Source organism: Nomascus leucogenys, chromosome 9, assembly GCF_006542625.1.
Source record: "Nomascus leucogenys isolate Asia chromosome 9, Asia_NLE_v1, whole genome shotgun sequence".
NCBI classification, from domain to species: Eukaryota; Metazoa; Chordata; class Mammalia; order Primates; family Hylobatidae; genus Nomascus; species Nomascus leucogenys.
Window position 1 is genome coordinate 34,309,976 of NC_044389.1, and position 26,539 is coordinate 34,336,514.

The window sequence follows — 26,539 nt, forward strand, 5'->3', positions numbered from 1 at the left end:
AGTCAAGAGTGTAAAGATCAACACATTATAAAAATTGGTAAGTTGGCTGGGCTCACGCCTGTAATCCCAACACTTTGGGAGGCCAAGGTGGGTGGATCACTTGAGGCCAGGAGTTCAAGACCATCCTGGCCAACATGGTGAAACTCCCTCTCTACTAAAAATACAAAAAATTAGCCGGGCATGGTGGTGGGTGCCTGTAGTCCCAGCTACTCGGGAGGCTGAGGCAGGAGAATCGCTTGAACCCAGGAGGCAGAGGTTGCAGTGAACCAAGATCACACCATTGCACTCTAGCCTGGGCAACAGAGCAAGACCTGGTCTCAGAAAAAATTAGTAAATTGGAGGTCATGATAAACATCAACAAAGCCTAGAAGGATTGATTATTAATTGTATAGCATTTAATAGGAGAAATTTTTTAGTGGTATTTATTAACTTGTAAATTTATAAAATCTCAGCATTTATTCACATGGATAAAGAATCAGAGGGGGGAAAGAACATGATACTCTTGAGGAATAAGATGTCAGTGTAGATGTAGAGAAGTAAGCAAAAAAGAAAGTGACAAAAGTATAAACTGGAGAGGTAGGCAAGTGTTAAAATTGTGCCAGACCTCATAAGGTCTTAGTGAGGAGTCTTGATATTATATTTAATTATATTAAGATATATTTAATATCAAACAACTGAAGAATTTCAGGTAGAAGAAATCACTTGAATAGATCTTTCAAAATATAAGTTTAACAGCTGAATGGAGAGTGGATTGGAGGAGGAGGCAGAAGTAGATATAAGAATATTATTGAAGATAGTATTTCAGTATTCCAGATGTGAGATAATAGTAGCTTGGACGAAGATAGTAGTTGTAGACAGAAAAGTAAATTGGTTTTCATTAAATGAGGACGTGATTGAATGTTGATTGTGAGCATTATGGGGAGAGGGAGTGATAAAGAATTACTATAGCATGAACAACTGGGTAGATGATATAGAGAATAGAGAAGAAAACATTGATTAGTATGAAAATAGATGTACGTGTTGAGATGTGTGTGGGGCATGGAGACATTGAGTAGCCACTTAGATGTATAGCTTTAGAACCCAGAAAAGAGGTCACTCTTTTAAATTGGAATTTCTTAACAGATGGTGTTTGAAGCAATCATAGTAGATACAATTCTCTTGGAAAACAGTATAAATTGAGAAAAGAAGAGGACTGAGTACAGAACTCTGAGGAATTTCAACATTTAAGATTGGGTAGAAGAGGAGTCAGGGATGAAGATGAGAGATAGATGTCAAAAAAAATAGAAGAAAGTAAGAATTTGTAGTATCACACAAGTCATGGAAGAAGAGTTTCATAAAGGAGGAGGATGTGATCTAATGTAATTGAATGTTGCTAAGATGTCAGATGAAATTAGGACCAAAAAGTGTCCATTAGTTTTAACAATATGGAAGTTATCAGTGACTTGAAACAAGAATGGTGGGGAAGCCAGAGAAGAGTGAGAGCATAAGTAGAAGGTGGAGAGGAGGATGCATGGAAAGTAGTTGAGAAAATATTCCTTTTGAATGTGAAGGGTTCACTGTTTGAAATTTGAGGTATAGTGGAACAACCAGATGGAGAAGTATTTCACATCAGATAGGTGAAGCTGTGGCCTCGGAATTTGAGTGAGAGGTGATGTTTATAGAAATCTGAGTCATTTGAATGGAGGTGGTAAAGACTTTAGAAGAAAAGGGAGCCAAACTGGTAAGAGCACCTACAGGCAGAGATTTTCTTTGGGATGTCATTAAATAATACTGTAGTTTTTTTTTTTTTTGAGATGGAGTCTCACTCTGTCACCCAGACTGGAGTTCAGTGATGCTGTCTCGGCTCACTACAACCTCTGCCTCCCGGGTTCAAGCGATTCTCCTGCCTCAGCCTCCACAGTAGCTGGGATTACAGGCACCCACCACCACGCTCAGAAAATTTTTGTATTTTTAGTAGATACAGGGTTTCGCTGGTCCTGAACTCCTGAGTTCAGATGATCCACCCTCCTCGACCTCCCTTACAGGCATGGGCTACTGTGCCCAGCCTGTAGTGTTCTTTAATACAAGTAATTTGAGCATGAATTTGTTTCATCTATTATCCTAAGCTTTGACTGAGACAATTCAGGTTATGTTCTTTTCACATCTGATGTGGTTAAAAGTTAGAAACAATGCCCTAAATGCTCGCAAAGAGTTGTCAAGATAGGAGCATACATAGGATCTAATTTTACTGCAAGTGTTAGGCTATATGATTTTGTGAACCTACCAATTTGGCTAGTTTTCCAATTGGTACTTTGTAAGTGAAATATATCACTTGCATTGACTGGATTAGTAGTGACTCATAACGCTGCTTTATATATACACTCTGTCTTTTTTAGTAGACTTTGTTTTTTTAGAGCAACTTCAAGTTCACAGCAAAATTGAGAGGAAAATAGAGATTTCCTGTGTACCTCCTGCCCTCACACATGTATAGCCTCCACCATTATCAATATCCTCCACAATTGTTTCAGCTTAAGAACCTACATGGATATATCATTATCACCCAAAGATGATTATTTACATTGGGGTTTACTCATTGGTGTTGTATATTTTATGGGTTTAGACATATGTTTAATGTTGTCATTTATCATAATGATATAATACAGAGTGGTTTTAACACCTTAAAAATCTTTTTGCTCTGCCGATTCATTCCTCTCCCCTAGTCTTTGACAATCACGGATCTTTTTTTTTTGAGATGGAATCTCGCTCTGTCACCCAGGCTGGAGTGCAGTGGCCTGATCTCAGCTCACTGCAACCTCCGCTTCCTGGGTTCAAGCAATTCTCCTGCCTCAGCCTCCCGAGTAGCTGGGACTATAGGTGCCGCCACTACGCCCGGCTTTTTGTATTTTTTTTAGTAGAGACGGAGTTGCACCATGTTAGTCAGGATGGTTTTGATCTCCTGACCTCGTGATCCGCCTGCCTTGGCCTCCCAAAGTGCTGAGATTGCAGGCATGAGCCACCGCACCCGGCCAATCATGGATCTTTTTACTATTTCTGTGGTTTCGACTTTTCCAGAATGTCACATACTTGGAATCATACAGTATGTAGCCTTTTGAGATTGGCTTCTTTCACTTAGAAGTATGCCTTTAAGGTTCTTCCATATCTTTTTGTGGCTTAATAGCTCATTTCTTTCTAGTGCTGAATCTATTGTATGGATGTACCACAGCTTTTATTTACCTACTATTCACCTAATAAAGGACATCTTAGTTGCTTCTAAGTTTGGCAATTATGAATAAAGCTGCTATAAACATCTATGTGCAGGTTTTTGTGTAGACATGTTTTCAGGTCCTTTGTGTAAATACGGAGGAGCACGATTGCTGGATCATATTGTAAGAGTGTATTTAGTTTTGTAAGAAACAGCCAAACTGTCTTCCAAAGTTGCTCACAACAATGAATGAGAGTCCCTGTTGCACCCACATCCTCTCTAGCATTTGGTGTTGTCGGTGTTCCTGATTTTGGCCATTCTAATAGGTGTGTGGTGGAATCTCATAGTTGTTTTAATTTGTATTTTCCATATAACATATAATATGGAGTATCTTATCATAATGCCTGTTTGCCATCTGTGTACCTTCTTTGGTGAAGTGTCTGTACAGGTCTTTGGCCTGTTTCTTGATCCAGTTGTTTGTTTTTTTATTGTTGAGTTTTAAAAGTTCTTTGTACATTTTGGATAATAGACCTTTATCAGATATATCTTTTTCAAGTATGTTCTCCCAGTCTGTGGCTTGTCTTTTCATCCTCTTAACAGTGTCATTTGCAGAGCAGAATTTTTATTTTTTATTTTTTATTTTTTTTAGACAGGCTCTCACTCTGTCACCCAGGCTGGAGTACAGTGGTGCAATCACAGCTCACTGCAGCCTTGACCTCCCAGGCTCAAACCATTCTTCCACCTCAGTCTCCTGAGTAGCTGGGACTACAGGCACATACTACCATGCCTGGCTAATTTTTATATTTTTTTGTAGAGACAAGGTTTTATCATGTTGCCCGTGCTGGTGTTGAACTCTTGAGCTCAAGCGATCCACCCACTTTGGCCTCCCAAAGTGTTGGGATTACAGATGTAAGCCACTGTGCCTGGCCACAGTGCAGAAATTTTTAATTTTAGTGAAGGTGCAGCTTATCAATTCTTGTTTCTGTAGATCATTCCTTTGGTATTGTATCTAAAAATACCAAATACCAAATACTTTGTATTGCCAAATCAAAGGACATCTAGATTTTCTTCTGTTGTCTTCTAGCAGTTTAATAGTTTTGTGTTTTATATTTAGTTTTCTGATTCATTTTGAGTTAACTCTTGTGAAAGGTATAGGGGTCTGTGTCTAGATTTATCTTTTTTTGTATGTTGGATGTCTAGTTCCAGTACCATTTGTAAAAATACTCTCTCGGATCCATTGTATTGCTTTTGCTTTTTTGTCAAAGATCAGCTAACTATATTTGTATGTGTCTATTTCTGGCCTCTCTATTCTGTTTTATAGATTTGTCTGTCACCAGTTTGACGCTGTCTTGATCTACAGTATGTCTTGAAGTAGGGTAGTGTTAGGCTTCGAACTTTGTTATTCTCTGTCAATAATGTGTTGGTTATTCTGGGTCTTTCTCCTCTCCATATAAATTTTAGGATCAGTTTGTCAATGTTTATAAAATAACTTTCTGGGATTTTGATTGGGATTGTGTTGACAATATTAAGTCTTTCCGTTCGTGAACATGGAATATCTTCTCATTTATTTAGTTCTTTTTGAGTGTTTATCAGAGTTGTTTTGTTTTTTCATATAGATCTTGAACATATTGTGTTAGATTTATACAGAGGTATTTTGTTTATTTTAGTGCTAATGTAAATTGTGTTTTTAATTTTAACTTCGACTTATTCATTAGTGGTATATAGGAAAGTGATTGGCTTTTATATATTAACCTTGTATCCTGTAACCCTGCTATAATCACTTATTCCTGGAGGTTTTTCGGTAATTTTTTTCAGATTTTCTACATAGATGGTCATGTCGTACGTGAACAAAAATAGTTTTATTTCTTCCTTCCCAATCTGTATACCTTTTATTTCCTTTTCTCGCTTTATTGCATTTGCTGGGAGCTTTCAATATGATGTTGAAAAGCAGTGGTGAGAGGGGACATCCTTGTCTTGTTGCTCAGGCTGGAGTGCAGTGGCTCCATCTTGGCTCACTGCACCCTCTGCCTCCCGGGTTCAAGTGATTCTCGTGCCTCAGCCTCCCAAGTAGCTGAGATTACAGGCATGTGCCACCATGCCTGGCTGATTTTTGTATTTTTAGTAGAGATGGGGTTTCACCATGTTGGTCAGGCTGGTCTTGAACTCCTGACCTCAGGTGATCCACCTGCCTTGGCCTCCCAAAGTGTTGAGATTACGGGTGTGAGCCACCATGTCTGGCCAACTATAGGTTTTTTTTTTATAGGTATTCTTTACCAAATTGAGGAAATCCCCCTCTATTCCTACTGTACTGAGAGTTTTTCTTATGAATCGGTTAGAATTTGCCATTAGGTTTTTCTGCAGCTGTTGATACAATCATGTGATTTTTCTTGCTTAGCCTATTGATGTGATGGATTACATTAACTGATTTTCAAGTTTTAAACAATTTCTTATTATTATTATTATTATTTTTTTTTTGAGACAGAGTCTTGCTCTGTCACCCAGGCTGGAGTGCAGTGGCGCAATCTCGGCTCACTGCAAGCTCCGCCTCCCGGGTTCACGCCATTCTCCTGCCTCAGCCTCTCCGAGTAGCTAGGACTACAGGTGCCCGCCACCACACCCGACTAATTTTTTGTATTTTTAGTAGAGACGGGGTTTCACCGTGGGCTCGATCTCCTGACCTCGTGATCCGCCCACCTCGGCCTCCCAAAGTGCTGGGATTATAAGCGTGAGCCACCGCGCCCGGCCTCTTATTATTATTTTTTATTTTGAGATAGAGTTGTTCCCTGTCACCCAGGATGAGTGCAATGGCACGATCTTGGCCTGCTGCAACCGCTGCCTCTTAGGTTGTTGTGTTTTCTTAGCCTGGCTATAGGCTTGGGTTCAAGTGATTCTTGAGTCTCAGCATCCTGAGTAGCTGGGATTATAGGCATGTGCCACCATGCCTGGCTAACTTTTTGTGTTTTTAGTAGACACGGGGTTTTGCTGTGTCGGCCAGGCTGGTCTCAAGCTCCTGACCTCAAGTAATCTGCCCACCTCGGCCTTCTGTGGTGCTGGGATTACAGGCGTGAGCAACCGTGCCCAGCCTGATTTTCAAATGTTGAACCAGCCTATATACCTGGAATAAATCCTTCTTGGTTGTGGTCTATAATTCTTCTTACACATTGTCAAGTTTTTTTGAGACGCAGTTTCACTCTGTCACTCAGACCCTGAGTAGCTGAGATTACAGGCGTGCGCCACCACGCCTGGCTAATTTTTGTATTTTCAGTAGAGATAGGGTTTCACTATGTTGGTCAGGCTGGTCTCAAACTCTTGACCTCAGGTGACCCGCCTGCCTCCTTGGCCTCCCAAAGTGCTGGGATTACAGGCGTGAGCCACTGCACCTCGCCCATTGTCATGTTTGATTTGCTAATATTTTATTGGAGATCTTTGCATTGATATTCATGAAAAATACTGGTGTTTAGGTTTCTTTTCTTGTAATGCCTTTGTCTGGTTTTGGTATTAGGATAATGCTGGCCTCAGAATGAGTTAGGAAGTATTTCCTTTGCTTCTGTCTTCTAAAAGAGATTGTAGTGGCTTGGTATAATTTCTTCTTTAAATTTTTGGCAGAATTTATCAGTGAATTCATCTGGGCCTGGTGCTTTCTGTTTTGGAAGGTTATTATTGATTACTTTTCTTTAATATAGTCCTATTCATATTGTCTATTTGTATTCTCGGGTAAGTTTTGGCAGGTTGTGTCTTTTAAGGATTTGGTACATTTCATGTTGTTATCAAATTTGTGGCCATAGAGTTATAAATAGTATTCTTTATCCTTTTAATGTCCATGGGATCTGTCCTCTCTTTTTCTTAGTTAGCCTGGCAGTAGGCTTTTGATTTCATCAGCCTTTTCAAATAACCAGCTTTTTCATTGATTTTTCTCCATTGATTTTCTGTTTCTGATTTCACTGATTTCTGCTATGATTTTTATTATTTCTTCAACTTAGTTTGGATTTATAGTGCCCTTATTTTTCTCGTTTCCTAAGGTAGATGCTTAGGTGATTGATTTTAGGTCTTTCTTTTTGAATACTTGGATTTAATGCTATAAATTTCTAAGTGCTGCTTTTGCTGTATTTTACAAATTTTGTTGTGTTTTCACTTTTATTTATTTCAAAATATTTTAAAGTTTCTCTTGAGTTTTCTTTTTGACCTTTGTGTTATTTAGAAGTATGTTTTTAAATCTCCAAGTATTTTGAGAATTTCAAGCTTTCTGTTATGGATATCTAGTTTGATTCCTTTGTGTTCTGAGAGCAGACATTGTATGATTTCTGTTCTTTCTTTTAAATTTGTTTCAAATTTGTTAAGATGTATTTTATGGCCCAGAATGTGATCTGTCTTGATGAATGTCCCATGTAAACTTAAGAAGTATGCATGTTTTACTGTTGTTGGATGAAGTAGTCTACAAATGTCCATTTTATTTATAGTGTTTTGAGTTCAACTGATTTTCTGCCTGCTAGATCTGTTCATTTCTGATACAGGGGTACCTGGTAGAGCTGTAACAGTGGAGACTGTTATTTGTCTATTTCTCCTTGCAGTTCCATCAGTTTTTGCCTCATATATCTTGACACTCTGTTGTTAGGCTCAAACATGCTAAGGATTTTTTTTTTTTTTTTTTTTGAGACGGAGTTTCATTCTTGTTGCCCAGGCTGGAGTGCGATGGTGCGATTTTGGCTCACGTCAACCTCTGCCTCCTGGGTTCCTTAAGCGATTCTCCTGCCTCAGCCTCCCAAGTAGCTGGGATTACAAGGCATGCACCACCACCATGCCCGGCTAATTTTGTATTTTTACTAGAGATGGGGTTTCTCCACGTTGGTCAGGCTGGTCTTGAACTCTCAACTTCAGGTGATCCACCCGCCTTGGCCTCCCAGAGTGCTCGGATTATATGCATGAGCCACCGCTCCTGGCTTGGATTGTTATGTCTCTTTTTTTTTTTTTTTTTTTTTTTTGAGATGAAGTCTCTCTCTGCCACCCAGGCTGGAGTGGAGTGATGCGATCTCGGCTCACTGCAACATCTGCCTCCTGGGTTCCAGCCATTTTCCTGCCTCAGCCTCCCGAGGAATTGGGATTACAGGTGCCCACCACCACTCCTGGCTAATTTTTTTGTTTTGTTTTGTATTTTTAGTAGAGACGGGGTTTCTCCATGTTGACCAGGCTGGTCTTGAACTCTTGACCTTAAATGATCTGCCTGCCTTGGTCTCCCAAAGTGCCGGGATTACAAGCATGAGCCACCGTGCCCTGCCTGTTATGTCTTCTTGAGAATTAATTGACCCCTTTGTCATTATGTAATGCTCCTCTTCATCTCTGATAACATTCCTCAATCTGAACTCTGCTCTGTCTGAAATTGATACAGCTACTCTTGTTTTCTTTTGATTGGTGTTAGCATGGTATATGCCTCTCCATCCATTTACTTTTAATCTATATGTGTGTACACTTGAAGCAGGTTTCTCGTAGATAGCATATAGTTGGGTCTTATTTTTTATTTATTTATTTTTGAGACAGAGTTTCACTCTGTTGCCCAAGTTGGAGTGCAGTGGTGTGATCTTGGCTCACTGCAACCTCCAGATGCTGGGTTCAAATGATACTTGTGCCTCAGCCTCCTGAGTAGCTGAGATTGCAGGTGTGTGCCACCATGCCCGGCTAATTTTTTTGTATTTTTAGTAGAAGCAGGGTTTCACTGTGTTGGCCAGGCTGGTCTTGAACTCCTGGCCTCAAGTGATCCACCTGCCTCAGCCTCCCAAAGTGCTGGAATTACAGGCACGAGCCACTGTGCCTGGCCTAGGTCTTATTTATTGATGCATTCCGACAGTCTATGCCTTTTCATTGGTGCATTTAGACCATTGACCTTCAAAGCAGTATTTTTTTAAATTTTATTTTATGTATTTATGTATTTATGTATGTATGTATGTATTTATTTATTTATTTTTTTGAGATGAAGTCTTACTCTTTCACCCAGGCTGGAGTGCAGTGGCATGATCTTGGCTTACTGCAACCTCTGCCTCCCAGGTTCAAACAATTCTCATGCCTCAGCCTCCCGAGTAGCTGGAATTACAGGTACGCGCCACCACGCCTGGCTAATTTTTGTATTTTTAGTAGAGACAGGGTTTTGCCACATGGGCCAGGCTGGTCTCGAACTCCTGACCTTAGGTGTTCTGCCCATCTTGGCCTCTCAAAGTGCTGGGATTACAGGCGTGATCCACCACGCACAGCCCAAAGTGATTATTGATATAATCTCCTTCACTTTTGAAGGACAATTTTATAGGGGTACAGATTTTTAGGTTGGTCTTTTTTTTCTCTTTCTTCTTGCTTATATGGTTTCTTCACTCCTCTTTCTTGTTTAGGTTTCTTAGGATAAATTGGTTGTAATTCTTTTCTTTACTCCTCTGTAGGTATAGTGTTTTTTTGTTTTGTTTTGTTTTGTTTTGAGACAGCATCTCACTCTCTCGCCCAGACTGGAGTGCAGTGGCCCAATCTCAGCTAACCTCAACGTCCACCTCCCAGGCTCAAGCAATTCTCCTGCATTAGGCTCCCAAGTAGCTGGGATTACAGGCTTGTGCCACTACCGTCCGGCTAATTTTTGTATTTTTAGTAGAGACCGAGTTTCACCATGTTGGCCAGGCTGGTCTTGAACTCCTGACCTCAAATGATCCACCTGCCTCGGCCTCCCAAAGTGGTGGGGTTACAGAACCATCTTTTTTTTAAAAAAAAAAAAAAGATTAAAAAATTTTTTTTTTATTTTCTATAGTTTGAATATAAGTACCTATAGGTTTTTTTGGCATTTTTCATGCTTGGTGTTCTCTGAGCTTTCTGTATCTGGGAATTGGTACGTGGCATTAATTTGGGGGAAATTTTCAGTCATTTTAGTTACAAGTATTTTTTCTCTTTCTTTTCCTTCTGGTATTCTTATTACACGTATGTTAACACCCTTTGTAGTTGTTCCACAGTTCTTGAGTATTTTGTTCTATTATTATTATTATTATTTCACTTTGCTTTTTCAGGTTTGCAGGTTTCTGTTGAGATATCCTCAAACTAGAGATTCTTTCCTCAGTCATGTCCTGTCTCCTAAATAAGGCTATCAAAGGCATTCTTCATTTCTGTTATCGTGTTTTTGATCTCTAGCATTTCTTTTTGGGTCTTTCTTAGAATTTTTCTATACTTTCATTGCCCATCTGTTCTTGCATGCTGTCTACCCGTTATAGCCCTTAGCATATTAATTATAGTTGTTTTAAATTCCTGGTCTGATAATTCCAGCATCTCTGCTATATCTGAATCTAGTTCTGATGTTTGCTCTTCTCCTCAAACTTTTTTTTTTTTAACCTTATGCCTTGTAATCTTTTCTTGATAGCTGGACATGATATATTGAGTAAGAGGAACTGCTGAAAATAGGCCTTTAGTAATGTGATAAGCTGTTGGGGGCAAGGGGCGCATTCTATAGTTCTACGATTAAGTCTCAGTCTTTTAGCAAGCCTCTGCCCCTGGACTGTGAACTTCACAACTGCTTCTCAGTTTTCTCCCCTGTTTAGAGGGGACAGGATAGCAGGAATGGGCTGGAGCTGGGTGTTTCCTTTCTCCAGGTCAGTTAGGCTCTCATATAACCCTAGCAGGTTAGGCTTTGGTCAAATAGTTTCTGCTGAGGGCAGACCGTATTAAGAATAGAATGCTCTTAGGCCGGGGTGGCACATGCCTGCTAATCCCAGCACTTTGGGAGGCTGAGGTGGGCAGACCACTTGAGATGAGAAATTCAAGACCAGCCTGGCCAAAATGGTGAAACCCCGTCTCTACTAAAAATACAAAAATTAGCTGGGCATGGTGGCGTGCGCCTGTAATCCCAGCTACTCAAGAGGCTGAGGTGGGAGGATCACTTGAACCCGGGAGGTGAAGTTTGCAGTGAGCTGAGATCTCGCCACTGCACTCCAGCCTGGAAAACAGAGCGAGACCCTGTCTCAAAAAAAAAGAAAAGAAAAAAGGGTAGAATGCTCTGGCTTATTTCAAAATGGTTCCCTTTCCCCTTTCCCTGCCAGAAGAATGAGGGGATTTCCCCCTTGATGCTGTGAGATCTAGGTCAAGCTTCCCACAAAAGTGTGGGAGCCCCCTTGAAGTTTTTAACTCACAGAGTTGTCCACACTAAGCCTCTAGCAATTTGTCAATTATAATTCAAGCTTTTCTGCCCGACCTCTGATTCCCACAGAGGTTCCTGCTTGTGGGTTTCTGCTCAGGTAATTTGTGACTTTTTTTGTATTCACCTGTCTGTCCGTTCAAATTTGGGTCAGGGTTTGTGCTGTGATTTTTTTTTTTTTTTTTTTAGAAGACAGGACCTCATTCTGTCACCCAGGCTGGAGTGCGGTGGCATGATCTGGGCTCACTGCAACCTCACCCTCCTGGGCTCAAGCAATCTTCCCACCTCATTTCCCCAAGTAGCTGGGACTACAGCCATGCGCCACCACACCCGGCTCATTTTTGTATTTTTTGGAGCGATGGGGTTTTGCGAGTGGCCCAAGCTGGTCTTGAGCTTCTGAACTTAAGCTGTCTGACCACCTTGGCTTCCCAGAGTGTTGGGACTACAGGGCGAAGCCACCAAACCCAGCTTTTTTTTTTTTTTTTAAGAGATGGGGTCTCACTTTGTTGCCGAGTCTGGAGTGCAGTGGTATCTCACTATAACCTTGAATTCCTGGGCTCAAGCGATCCTTCTGTCTCAGTCTCTTGAGTAGCTAGGTCTACAAGTGTGCACCACCATGCCTGGCTAATTAAATTTTTTTTTTTTTTTTAAATAGAGACTAGGTCTCGCTATGTTGCCCAGACTAGCCTCAAATTCCTGGCCTCAAGCAGTCTTCCTACCTCGGCCTCCCAAAGCACTGGGTTACAGGTGTGAACCACCATGCCTGGCCACCTCACTTCTTTTATGCATCTAAGAAGAGTTGTTGATATTTCAGTTTTTTTACTTTGTTGTTTGGACAGAATAGTGACTTCTAAGCTTCTTAAATGCTGCACTAGAAACTGGAAGTCTATGTATACTCTTGTTGTTACTCTCGGTTCACAAAATTTGTGGTATACAAATTCTATCTCCCTGTTAGACTGCCACCTAGAATGATCCGAAATATAAGACCCATCCCTCTTTCCATGAATTTATCCCTTGTTTATTATCTACTTGTAGAACATAGACTATCTCAGTTTAGCATCTGATCTTTGAAAGTATAGGTGCCCTATTAAAGTTGAAACTGATTTTGATGCAATTTGCCTCAATTTATATCATACTATTGGGATATATTAAGATTCTTGTTGTAGGTTAAGGCAATCCACTGGAGCTAAGTTAGAAAAAAAATAACAGTTATAAGGATATGACAATATCTCACAGAATCTAAAGGCAGCTATTGTATCTGTATCAGGCACAGCATAGAAGGGTCTGTAATTCATTCAGCTTAGGTCAGGAGCTCACACCAGGCCAATAAACTGGTTAGGTGGATAGGTTTCCCCTGAACATGGCATTTTATCTGTTGATGAAAGTGTATGTGTGTGTGGGATGGCGGTAGACAGTTCTATAATTCTATTGGCAAAGATAATCCAAGAGATGTCTACCATCTCAAAATTGGAGATACAGACTTTGGCTAATATGGTATTAATTAATATTTCAGTCATGGACAAACAATCTATATACTACCTTAGGTTCTCCAGAGAAACAGAACCAGAAGGAGATAGAGGTTTCTGGTTTTTTGTTGTTGTTGTTCTTGTTTTGTTTTGTTTTGTTTTTTTGAGACAGTCTTGTGGTGTCACCCAGGCTGGAGTGCAGTGGCATGATCTCGGCTCGGCTCACTGCAACCTCCACCTCCCAGGTTCAAGCATTTTCATGGCTCAGCCTCCCGAGTAGCTGGGACTACAGGTGCCTGCCACCACACCTGGCTAATTTTTGTATTTTTAGCAGAGGCGGGGTTTTGCCATGTTGGCCAGGCTCTTCTCGAACCCCCGACCTCAGGTGATCTGCCCACCTCGGCCTCCTAAAGTGATGGGATTACAGGCTCGAACCACCGTGTGCGGCCCGGAGATAGAGGTTTCTAGCTTGCAGACAGGAAATCATTAGATGTCTCAGCCTCCATAGTTTTGTGAGTCAGTTTCATTTGGTAAGTCTCATTATGTGTGTACACACACAGAGAGAATTATATATATGTATGTAGGCATGTATTTATATCATGGGGAGGGTAATCCGGTGTACTCAGTTCCATTCAAATACTAATTCTTCCGGAAACGTTCTCCCAGACACACCCAGAAATAATATTTAATCAAATGTTTAGGCATTCCTTGGCCCAGTTAAGTTGACATGTAAAATTAACCATCACAGGGATGTTGTATATCTCAATAGTTTCTGTCCCTATGACATGTATATACAAATTTGTGTCATTTTGAGTCTGATTACTCCAGACATGAGAATTAAACATGCTCCTTCTTTTAGTCCCAATCGCAGATCAGTTGCTGTTCTAGCGATTTCAATGCCTATGTATATTTGATACATCTGTTATCACATTTTCCAATATTTGTTAAACTACTCTGCTTTTTGTTTAGTGTGAACTAGGTGAAAACAATCACCTTGTTCTTTATAGCTCTTGACTGGGTATTTGATGTTTGTGAAAGATGCCAGATGGATATCCTGGAAATTGAAGCCCTGTGTGAATGTGGGGAAGCAACAATGTCAGCTTCCCAGATCCTATTCTCTTAATGTATTTTGGTCTTGATCTGCAGGAATAAAGCTCTTTTCAGAGCTTATTTCATTTCTTTTTTCTGCCACTGTGAGTAAGCGTGTTCATATTCAAAGGGTGCCTTTTTAGGATCAAATTTACTTAGCCTCTTCAGAAAGTTGAACATCAGGTTACTTTTCTGTTCCTAGTTTTCTGTTTCATTGCTCAGACTTGAGTTGATCACTTAAGACCAGTTGCCCTAATGGATTATTAATTGTATAAACAAACTAGTCCACTGGTTGGTTTCATGGTTCAAATTGCATCTTTGCCTTTCTGTTCTAATTCTTTCACACAAATTGCTTTTTTGATGATGAATAATAATAGCTATCATTTATTGAGCAGTTACATATCAGGTCTGTGCAAGGCACTTTATATAAATACCTTCATCATCATTAAAAATATCCTGCAAAGTATAGTTTTCATATAAAGTGTAAAGAAACAGATTCAGAGAGGTTATCTTGCTCAAAGTAGCAACAGCTATTAAATAATATAGCATGGGCCGGGTATGGTGGCTCATGCCTGTAATCCCAGCACTTTGGGAGGCCAAGGCAGGAGGATTGCTTGATCCCAGGAGTTCCAGACAAGCCTGGGCAACACAGCAAAAACCTGTCTCTATTAAAATATAATAATAATAAATAATAGAACATGAATTCAAGCCTGGATCAGCCAGATTTTTGTACCAGTGTTCCTTCCACCAAACTCCAGTGACTCTTCATAAAAGATGTTCATTTGGATTAAATATCAAGCCAGGTATGTTACATATTGCTAATGGTTGATTTAAAATTTCAGACTCAGTTTTGCCAGATATTCCATTGCTGTAGTCACACTCTTGAATCATACTTTTTCTTTCTTTAAAGGTACAATATTGAACTAATAGGAACTTTCTGATAACTTGTGATTGTGAATAGACAGCACAAAACCTTGAGAAAACATGGTTTAAGTCTGAATTGTTCTTTTTTTTTTTTTTTTGAGACGGAGTTTTGCTCTTGTTGCCCAGGCTGGAGTGCAATGGCGCGATGTTGGCCTGGCACAATCTCGGCCCACCACAACCTCTGCCTCCCGAGTTCAGGTGATTCTCCTGCCTCAGCCTCCTGAGTAGCTGGGATTACAGGCATGCGCCACCACCCCTGACTAATTTTGTATTTTTAGTAGAGATGGGGTTTCTCCATGTCGGTCAGGCTGGTCTTGAACTCCCAACCTCAGGTGATCCACCCGCCTTGGCCTCCCAAATTGTTGGGATTACAGGCGTGAACTACCATTCCCGGCCTTGAATTGTTCTTTAGTATGTGTTGGCATTAATAAACTTTGAAATAGTAAGTACACTGAAGTTTTAGTGGTCCCGGTACAACTCTTGGGATCCTTTGTATGGGACTGTTTCCTAGGTGGAAGTTCTTTGAAAGTAAATCCTTTAGTTATTTTAATTTGATTCACAAGTAGTGAGCACATACTCTGTGTTATATGTGGTATCGTACACTAGGGATACAATGACAAAAGAAGCAATCTCTATCCTGGGAAACCTTAATAGCCTGGAAGGAAGAGACAGTTTTAGAAAAATCATGAATCAGTTGATAAGTGCTCTGATAGGGGTAAAAGGTACACAAGATCGAAGGGGTACCTATCTCAGACCTAGATCAGAAGGACTTAATGGAAGAAGTGATGTCTTGGATAGAATGAGGAGGACAAGTAAGAGTCAACTGACAATGGCAGGGGCAAAGTTTGGAGAGGGTTCAAGGCTTAAAAATAATAATATGGATGAAGACTTTTTTTAACTGGTTTTTAAGATATAATTCATGTATCATAAAATTCACTTTTAAAGCATACATTCAGTGGTTTTCAGTATATTCAGAGTTGTGTAACCATCACCATTTATAATTGCAGAACATTTTCATCACCCCAAAAACTCCCTACTCATTAGTAGTCACACGCTATTTCCTCTTCTCCCCAGCCCCTGGCAACACTAATACACTTTCTGTCTCTGTGGATGTGCCTATTCTGGACATTTCATATTAGTAGAGCCACATAATATGTGGTTGTTTATGACTGGCTTCCTTCACTTAGCATAATGTTTTCAAGGTCCATTCATGTTGTAGCATGTATTGGTATGAAGGTGTGTTTTGGAAAATAGAGATAGGCAAGATTGAGAATTGAGGGTTTGTGTTGATCAAGATGACTACTGCATAGAGTTAAGAATCTGAGAATAGAGAATATGATGTCATACTAGAGAAGTAAGCCGAAACCAAATCAAACAGAACAGAACATTGTCAGCTATGTTATGGAAGTACGGACTTTATCCTAAGGGCAGTAGGATGACATTGAATGGTGTTAAGTACGGAAATGATACAATCAGATTTGGGTTTTGTATTTGTGTGGAGAATAGGCTAGATGGGTACAAAACAGGAGGCGGGGAGACTAGGATTGTTGCAAAAATCTAGGCAACAGAAAGATGGAGGCGTTATGGGATATGGCAGTGGGAATGGAGAGAAGTGGATGGATTTGAAAGATTTAAGAGGTAAGATTGATAAGACTTGATGTTTGATTGAATGTAGAGTTGGGAGAAGGAGAGATCCTCTAGAATGGTACTTAAGTTTCTGAGTTTATGAGACAAGTGGATGGTAATGCACATACTCATTAAGGAGCTGGCTGCTAGGTAAGTTCCTGTGGTGCCAATATATAAGTACTAAAATGGCACTGGAACATTAATGAGTCGGAAAAAATCCATTTACTGGAACTCTTTACTTAGTAGTAGTGTATGTGGGTTGGAGGAAAACTTTGATAAGCCACTGTAGATGGAGTAAAACCCCCTCTCACCTCGCTTTTTGCCCGAGTAACATTAGTTGTTTCCTAAACTGTACTCTTAAGAGACCCAAAGCTTGTTTTATTGAGTGGCTACCATCTGTGGGTCTTCTTTTTTTTCCTGTCCCTATTAAGGTTTTTATTCTTTTCTTTAAAATGTTTATATGAGATTGGTTTGAAGACGATCAGATTACTAACCTGCTGTTCCATTTGAATTACACCAAAATGTAGTCGCTTAAAATAACAATTTAATTATCTCTCATGGTTCTGGGGATTGATTGGGCTTACTTAATTAGGTGGTTCTCTCTCTGTGTATTTTTTTTTGAGACAGAGTCTCACTGTGTCGCCCAGGCTGGAGTGCAGTGGTGTGATCTTGGCTCACTGCAACCTCCACCTCCTGGGTTCAAGGGATTCTCATGCCTCAGCCTCCCAAGTAGCTGGGACTACAGGTGCCTGCCACCACACCTGGCTAATTTTTGTATTTTTAGTAGAGACGGGGTTTCACCATGTTGGCCAGGCTCTTCTCGAACTTCTGATCTCAAGTGATCTGCCCACCTTGGCCTCCCAAAGTGCTGGGATTACAGGTGTGAGCCACCGCCCCTGGCCAGGTGGTTCTCTCTTAGGGTTTTCATGCAATTGTAGTCAGACAGTGGCTGGTCTAGAGTCATCTTGAGGTTTGCTCATTCACATGTATAGAGATTCATGGGGCAGATCACCGAAATGTGGGCTTTCCGTGTGGTTTCTCTGGCATGGTTACTGGGTTCCAAGAGTGAGTGTCCCAAAAGGAGCGGTCAGAAACTGTATTGCCTTTTATGACCTGGCCTTGGAAGTTACATAGTTTCCCCCTTTGTTATGCTCCATTAGGTGAGGTAGTTGTGAATGTCTGCCCAGGTTTAGACATAGATTTCACCACTCAGTTGAAATCTCCCATCTCACATTATCTTCTTACTGTGACTGTGACACCTGAGTCACAGGTGCTATGTCACAATCACATTAAAAAATCATGTGGGATGGGAGATATGGTAGCAGCCATTTAAAAAAAATACAATCTGCCATCCCTACCTGAGAATCCTGCTCAGACTAAGATTGGGAACAGAAAGAGAGGACTTGGAAGATTGAATGTTATTTTGATTTTGTACCTGTTGAGTTTGAACACTTGGTCAGACTTCCTGGCAGAAATGTTAAGAAGTTTCTTAACTGAGCCGGGTGCAGTGGTGTGTACCTGCAGTCCTAGCTACTCCCAGCCTCAGGAGGCTGAGGCCGGAGGATCACTTGAGCCCAGGAGTTTGAGTCTAGCCTTGTCAACACTGCGACACCCCATCTCTAAGAAATAAAATTTAAGAGTTTGATTACTGGTCAGATACTGAATTTGTTTATAGAGAATAGTATTAATCACAGCCAAGATAGGAAACATCTTTAACTGATAATATTTTCTAATATATCATCATTTTATTTTCTTTTTGAAAATCTATGGCCAGGATTTTGGAAATTTTCACCCTCACAAAATAATTCTTCTGTTATAAACATGTTCATACCAGAGATTCCTATGAATTTCTTGCATTTTACATTTTAAACATCATCTTTATACCTGTCACCTTTCCTTAAAAGTTTATGTAAGAAATAAAATCTTTGTTTCTTAATTGTAAATGATGGTTCTTTAACGTTCCTTCGTATTACAGTTAAAATTTTAGTCTTCTGTTATACATCCCAGGGAGATAATCTTTTTAGATCCTTATCTTTCCCATTCCCTTTGCTTTTCAGTTTTTATATTTCAAAGTAAAACATTTATTTATTTATTTTTTTGAGACAAGGTCTAACTCTGTTGCCCAGGCTGGAGTGCAGTGTCATGATCACAGCTCACTGAAACCTCTACCTCCCAGGCTCAAGCTGTCCTCCTGCCTCAGTCTCCCAAATAGCTGGGACTACAGGCACATGTGTGCCTGGCTAATTAGCCACTATGCCTGGCTAATTTCTGTATTTTTAGTAGAGATGGGGCCTCGCCATGTTGGCCAGGCTGGTTTTGAACTCTCCTGGCCTCAAGTGAGCCCCCACCTTGGCCTCCCAAAGTGCTGGGATTAAGGTATGAGCCACTGCACCTGGCCAGATTTATGATTTATGATTTTAGAAAGCTATTTCAGTTAAGATTATGAAGGATATATTTTATAGAGAAATGAAGGCAATAACACTAGTTTGTTAACTATATGAACCACTCTAGACAAGAACTGATGAGGCAGTTGTAGAAATGGGATGAGGGTGATGAAATTAGGAACTTCTTTGGAATCCTTGCCATGGTAGTGTGTTTGATGCTATACTTAATTAAATAATTAAATCATTCCACATATTTTGAATACTACTATGTGAAAAGAATTGTGCTGGGGCCTTGGAATAAAAGGATGAATAAAAAGGGTTTCCTATCTTGGGTGAACTTATGGTTTAGTGTAGTTGTTTTGTAAAGAGAGAAATTACATGTAATGTGAAATATAAACATTATAAGAACACGGAGAACTATGTGATTAATTATTGTAATTATTAATTTCACATTGAGAGATGACATTTGAGTGGAATATTAGAGGAGTTCTGTGAAATTCTTTGTTTTCTTCTCGTGTATCTTGAACCGTATTTAAGACATTTGTACTGTTTTATGTTGTGTACCTATCCATCTATCCATTTACTAAACTTCTTTTGTTCCTTCCAAAAAATGATTCTATAAAGTCAAAAGGCAATGAATAAGTCATTACTGTAATGCTCATTCTGGGTAAAAAACACTGGAGTATTTGTCTCTTTACCTAAGAAGCATATTCTCCATGGGAGGTGATAGAATTCTTCTTTTCACTACCTATTGTTTATCTGTTTCTCTCTGTGTCTCCCTTTCACTTCCTTTATTTTTCTGAACTATTTCTTTATTTATTAGGGCATTAGCAACTTTAAGTCTACTTTTAAGAATGAATGCAATAATTTTATTTTATTATATGTCACTTCTCAAAGGTAAGAATGGAGACTTATAATTAAACAGGATGAGGCCAGGTGTGGTGGCTCACGTCTGTAATCCTAGCATTTTGGGAGGCAGAGGTGGGCGGATTGCCTGAGCTCAGGAGTTTGAGACCAGCCTGGGCAACATGGTGAAACCCTGTCTCTACAAAAAAATTAGCCGGGCGTGGTGGTGTGCATCTGTAGTCCCAGCTACTCAGGAGGCTGAGGCAGGAGAATTGCTTGAACCTGGGAGGTGGAGGTTGCAGTGAGCCGAGATTGTGCCACTGCACTCAAGCCTGGTGACAGAGCAAGACGCTGTCTCAAAAAAAAAAAAAAAAAAAGAGGATTTATTGACCCTTCCTCACACACCATTTATTTTCTTTCTGTCTTGAAACCCTCATAAAATGGTAAGAAGTAAGAACAGAAGAGGAGATAACAGTGGATGAGAGATTTCAGTAAATGGAAAGAGTGAAGGTCTTCAAACTGAAGACGCAATAAGCTGCTTGCCTGCAAAGGGAGATATGTTGAGAAGCCCTACAGCACCTTAGAGAGATTTGTGATATAGAGACTCCAAGGATCTCTAAGGGCTTAGGTGAGGTGTGGTACTGAAAGTAGATTGGTTGGAATATGATACAAGGAATGATTAGTTTTGCAGAATCCTATGTAGCCAAGTAACTTTCCCCTTCATCCTGCAGGGGTCTAGAAGTTTATTTTCTGGAAGAATTGAATAGAGGATACTTTGAATTGAAGGGTACCAAGCATATCAGGAGGGGATGAGGTGCAGGTCGAAAGTAGATTAAAGAAAATGTAAAGTTGTAAATGTGGCCGGGCGCAGTGCCTCACGCCTGTAATCCCAGCACTTTGGGAGGCCGAGGCGGGCAGATCTCTTGAGCTCAGGAGTTTGAGACCAGCCTGGGTAACACAGTGAAACCCTGTCTCCACTAAACATACAAAAATTAGCTGGGCGTGGTGGCAGATGCCTGTAATCCCAGCTACTCAGGAGGCTGAGGCACGAGAACCTCTTGAACCTGGGAGGTGGAGGTTGCAGTGAGCCAAGATTTGCACCATTACACTCCAGCCTGGGTGATTGAGTGAGACTCCATCTCAAAAATAATAAAATAAAATAAAATAGTAAAGTTGAGACTAGCCACTAGTGGTCTTGTGTGATTTTCCTCCAGCCAGATTTCAGCTACTTAGGGGAATGTATGTAGTAGGTGGTTGGTTGGATTTAGCTAGAGTTGAGGCTTTGCCAGCTGAGACTGGAATATAATTCCAGTAGAAAAGCCTATAATATTATTTGTATTAGTCAGGGTTCTGCAAAGAAACAGAACCAATAGTATATGGAGGGGTGTGTGTGTGTGTTTAAATTTATTATAAGGAATTGGCTCATGCATTTATGGAGGCTGAGAAGTTTCCCAATCTGCCGTCTGCAAGCTGGAGACCCAGGAAAGCTGGTAGTGTCATTCTGAGACTAGAGGGCCAATGATGTAAGTCCCATTCTGAGGGCAGAAGATTGATGTCCCAGCTCAACCAATCAGAGAGAACTCCCTCTTCCTCAAGCCTTATTTTATTCACGTCCTCAATGGATTGGATCATGTCTGCTCACATTGGGGAGGGCAATCTGTTTTATTCAGTACACTGATTCAAATGAGATTAGCTCATCCAGAAACACCCTCACAGACATACCCAGAAATAGTATTTAATTTGAGTACCCCATGTCTCAGTCAAGTTGATATATAAAATTATCTGTTGTATTATTGGACTTGCCTCACATATTGAAAAACTATATATATGATTTGACCTTGAATCTATAGAGTTAACTTTGTTTAAGAAAATCTTTAATTGGCTAGGTATTAGAGGAGTGGTTACTTTACTTTCATTCTCATTTTGACCTTGGTTTGTATTTTTATTCTTTCATACTTCTGATATGACTTAGTCCTTTATTTAATAGATATAAATCTTTTTCTTAGTGTCAGTAGCTCTTCTCATTTAGAGTATATCATAGCATGTGCATATTTTTCTAGTTCTCAAGACAGGGAAATCTTTTACCAGTGATTTTCATTCTTTATTCTTTATTGGGTCTTGGAAACTTGAATTTTAGGCCTTTTTCTTATTCTCTTATTTTTTTATTAAGCACATCATTTTCACATCTGATAATAGAATATTTGTAATGTCAGGAAATTTTTCTTGCTGCCTCAGTTTATCTTTAAAATTAAGTAGTGTTCATTAAATTATCTCCAAGATACTTACCTGTTCTGAAAATACTATGATTATGTGTTAGATATTTTATACTGATAATATAATATTCATAGTCTTAGTTTTATTCTGATTAGCTTCAACTACTAATCTTGTTCAAGGCTAAATTAGGCCCTTAAAGAATTTTACATTGTCTCTAAGCAGTTATAGTTGGGCTACCATAACTTAATGGATATTGTCGTATTTTCACAAGAAGGAAGTAATATTTGAAGAGCCTTTGTCTTTTGCATACACCCCTGATAGTGAAGGTTAATACTGGGTTAATAGATCCATTGCTTCTAAGCAGTTGGAGGAGGACTGGAATCAAGAGACTCCATTTGGAGAAAAAAAATAGTTTGGCAATAAAAATCACAACAGGAAACTTGTGAAACTCAAGAATTCTGTGTGTATAGAAAAAAAAGCGCACTAGAAGGACATTCTTGTGAAGCAGCAGTTTTCTTAGCTTTGGATTCTTGGAGGGCCTATTATAAGGCAAATTATATACTTAAGAATTAACATAATTAAAGTCATTGGGTAGAAAGTGCCTGCTGTTGATGTTTCACTTTGCATTATCCATTGAAAATAAACATGCAAAAACTCTTCTTTGTTGAAACATTTAACTTTTGGCCTTTTCAGACAATAAAATGTCTCTGTTGCTGCCTTGTATGCAAGCCAGGTCTTTGAATCCAAAGGTATAATTGTATTTACTGTTTCAGCCCCATTGCTTTCATTTGTCTGGCTATGATAGATTTATATGAAGAAAATGAGGGCTTATTGTTTCAGCAAGTGTAATAAGCCATGTGTTTTTCCTTTAGGATCAAACAGAGCTTACTGAATCAGCAGGACTGGCTGGTGGTGCAGCAAACATCATGAGTAAGCACCGAGAAGTCTGTTCCTTATCACGTGTATAAGGGGAAAAAGGTAAGAAAATGTTTTTATTTCTCTTAGAGATTGAACTTGAGAAACCAATGAGATCTATAGAAGATAATGCTGATGCATATATGTTACTTGCTTCATTTATAACATTGTATCTTATTAAATCAGGAGTATGACTTTTTTTTCAAAAAGATTTGACTTAAATTCAGAGGAAAAGGGTATTTAAAAATCACTGTTAGTTTGTGTCACAATGGTCACAATGTTAATTTCCCTCCCAGTGCTGGCTCCTTTGTTTTAGAGTTAGTTGACCATAGAAAGGTAATTTCAGAAGAAATATGGATTTGGGCAATATTTTAGCTCATGCAAGAGCTAAACAAGTAAAGCTAATTTGGGGATGGGGAATCAGAAATGTAAATTTAATTACGTTATTTTATTTTGTATTTTTAGATAAGTTATTATGTAGAGCAATAATTTCCAGCAGAAAACTGGAAGTATTCTTGTAGAGCAGGAATCCTTGTCTTTTTCCTAACTGGGAGTCATGTTGTTTTTTTTTCAAGTCTTAAGGTTACTTAAGGGTGTGAACCCCCAATATCTGTGTTGGAAACAAGTGCTTGGTGTAGCCAAAAGAAACCCACACTTAGACAGAAATTTTCTCAGCAAGGCACTTTTACTTCTGCAGAAGGGTGCTGCTTGCACCTGTTACAAATGCAAGAGCACACCGAACAAAGGAAGGAAGGGGTTTTTACCCTAACACAGTTCCTGTTTCTGTGTCTTTTCCCTATTGGCTGGGGTTGGATTGCACAATCTAAGCTGATCCCAACTGGCTAAGGCTTAAACTTTTCCAAATAGGGTAAATGTGAGATTTGTGAAGGGGCAGGGTGGGTAAAGAAGAAACCGTTAGGCTTAACAGAAGCGGGGGTAGGATTGTTTACAACTTATGACCAGGAAGTTGAGTCTTTGAAGAGGAACTCAGTTGTCCCAACAATTTCCCCTCTTCTGTCTTATAGTTCTTCATCTTCAAATTTCTTTAACAGGATCTGGCTTTGTTGTTCTTCTTGATTATCAAGGTGCAAGAGCTTATCTGAGTATGGAGGGGGAGAGGTTGGGGAGGTTTTTGTGAGAGCTGCTTTTATGAGCCTTTAGGTTAACCCATGAATACAAGGTATGATACAACAACTGACAAGGATGAGTACACCTGTAACAACTGCAAGGGAGGTAAAGATTGAGGTCATGAGTCCCTTCCATTTTCCAAACCACCTTTCCATTAGGCCTGTAAAGGGGTTGTCTATTCCAGAGTTTTTGGCTAATTCATTTGCTAGGGTGGTAAGGCCTTGTAAGGCTTTTATGATTGTCCCGTCGGGGGCTGTATTATTAGGAATAAAAGTAGAACACTGGACCGTGATCATGACATAGACTCTGCCTTTTTTGGCCAACACCATGTCAAGAGTTATTCTGTTTTCCCAGACCATCTGGCTGGTGGGGCCTAATTTCAGCAATTCCTTTTATGGCATCTTTGATATAATTGATGAATTGCTGCTGATTGTAGTATATGTGATTTATCCAGTCTACATTTTTGTTTATAGTGGACCACCAGAATAAGATAGACTCGAACCCGGTGGCTATTTGGTTTTGAGCTTTGAATTCGTTTGGTACCCTCCACAGGACCCTGATGCTGTCTATGTAAACTTGAGGGTCAAAGGACCCATTTATTGGGGCTTCCTTTTTTCTTCTGGTTACCTGCTTCCTGATGAAATGCCATGGTGAAAGGCAAGGCCAACTGGATCAGAGCACAAGTGCCACTCCAGTCACTTGGCAGTGTACCAAATATTGGTCCCCCACAATACCACCATACATCCTCTCAGGGATGGACTAGGGCTGACTGATTGGTTAGCTTTTGAAAAGGTTTAGGCCCACTACATCCCATCAGGTTTCCAAGGAATGTCAGATTTTCCCCTTGTTGTGAGAGACACGAGGTAAAATTGGCATCGAGAGCTGGAAGTTGAATGGCCCTTGGGGGCTGTCCCATACGGCTCCTGACCTTTGGGGAAAATAGTGAGTGAGTGGCACATGACATGTTTCCCCAGGCTGTGGGGTGCTGGAAGAGAGCTACCATACAGTCTTTGCCTGATGTATTGGCCCATCCGAGTGGGAGGGGAACAGTTTGGGTTTCTGGCCTGTCTGTTGCACAAGCGTAACAATCGGTTTTATTTAGGGTGCAAATGGAATATTTAATCAATTCCAGCTAGGCATTTACATCTTGATAACCGGTTTCTATGGCTAAGGTTTGCTGTAAATCCTTAACTTCTCCTATAGCTACTTTGGTTTTGTCTGTAGGCATGAAGCGAGAAATGGTTTGATTTTTGTGGTTTTGGGAAGCGAGTAATGGGGGGAGATGGAGGAGGAGGAGCAAACCTCATTTCAAAGATGCCTGTAGGGTCTTTTGCAGTGACATCTGCTCCTAGGCCATAAAGGTGCTCTAAAGTGGGGGATAGGGTCAGTGGAGGTGGGGATAGGAATAGAGAGAAGTACTGGGTTGCACTGGTCGTTTTGGCAATTTGAGGGGGTGGTTCCTTTGGTGAAGTGGAGGTAGGGTTTTAGGCGGTGCACCCCTCTGAGGAGGTCCAGCCCTGATATTTCGTGGTCCGGTAACATCTCCCCAACTATAACATAACCCCTGGAAGGCTTGTGGTTGTCGATTGCAAGGGTCGGGGGTGGTGCTGGTTTTTCTGGGGATGAGGGGCAGAGGTACTTTTCTGAAGAAGCTAGCTGTCTTTGACTGTGGAGGTTTCCGCAGGGTATGACAAGACAAGCATCGAATGTAATTGTTTGGGGGGAGGGTGATCGGGTTACATTGATGATAAGGTATCCTTGGGTAGCTAAAGGAAGAATAAAAAGACAGATTAAACCTTTTTGAATATTAGTTTGGAGGGCGTTGATCCCAGAATGATGGTCCATGACTTTGCAAGGGTTGCGGCCCCTTTTACCCCAGTGTGGTGGGTCCACCCTTTTTCGGCCATTCGGGTTGCTGTCTCAGTGGTTAGGAGTATTAGATAAGGTCCTTCCCAGGTTGGTTCAAGCTTTCCTTCTTTCCAACATTTGATAAGGACGTGATCTCTGGGCTGGTGTTGGTGAATTGGGAATTTGAGGGGTGGAGTTTGCGCTAGGAGGATTTGAGTCCTGAGGGAGGAAAGGGTGGAAGACAGACCAAATATATATATTTTTAGAAACTGATCTTTTGTTTCAAATGTAGGAAGGTCAGTAGTGGAATTTAGATAAGGCAGCCCATAGAGCATTTCAGGCCAAGATCTTTTTTTTTTTTTTTTTGAGACAGAGTCTCACTCTGTCGCCCAGGCTGCAGTGCAGCGATCTTGGCTCACTGCAACCTGCACCTCCCAGGTTCAAGCAATTCTCCTGCCTCAGCCTCCTGAGTAACTGGGACTACAGGCACCAGCCACCACGCCCGGCTAATTTTTGTATTTTTAGTGGAGACGGGGTTTCACCATATTGGCCAGGCTGGTCTCAAACTCCTGACCTTGTGATGCGCCCTCCTTGGCCTCCCAAAGTGCTGGGATTACAGGTGTTAGCCACCACACCCTGCCAGGCCAAGATCTTTTTGAGGGGCAGTTTGGATTCTTAGTAAGGCAATGGGAAGGCATTTTGTCCATGGTAACTGGATTTCCAAGATTAATTTGGTTAGGTGATTTTTTAGAGTTTGATTAATTCTTTCTAC

General features: G+C 40.4%; 1 protein-coding gene across 2 annotated transcripts in view; it reads left to right on the top strand.

Moving 5' to 3' along the window:
* ZFYVE9 (zinc finger FYVE-type containing 9) overlaps positions 1–26,539 on the top strand; it is a 202,904-nt gene that overhangs the window by 50,737 nt on the left and 125,628 nt on the right. For both annotated transcript variants that reach the window (XM_003264425.4, XM_030818798.1), the window contains exon 2: positions 22,749–22,854. The gene's annotated coding sequence lies outside the window, so the exon portion shown is untranslated. The remainder of the gene's footprint in view (positions 1–22,748; positions 22,855–26,539) is intronic.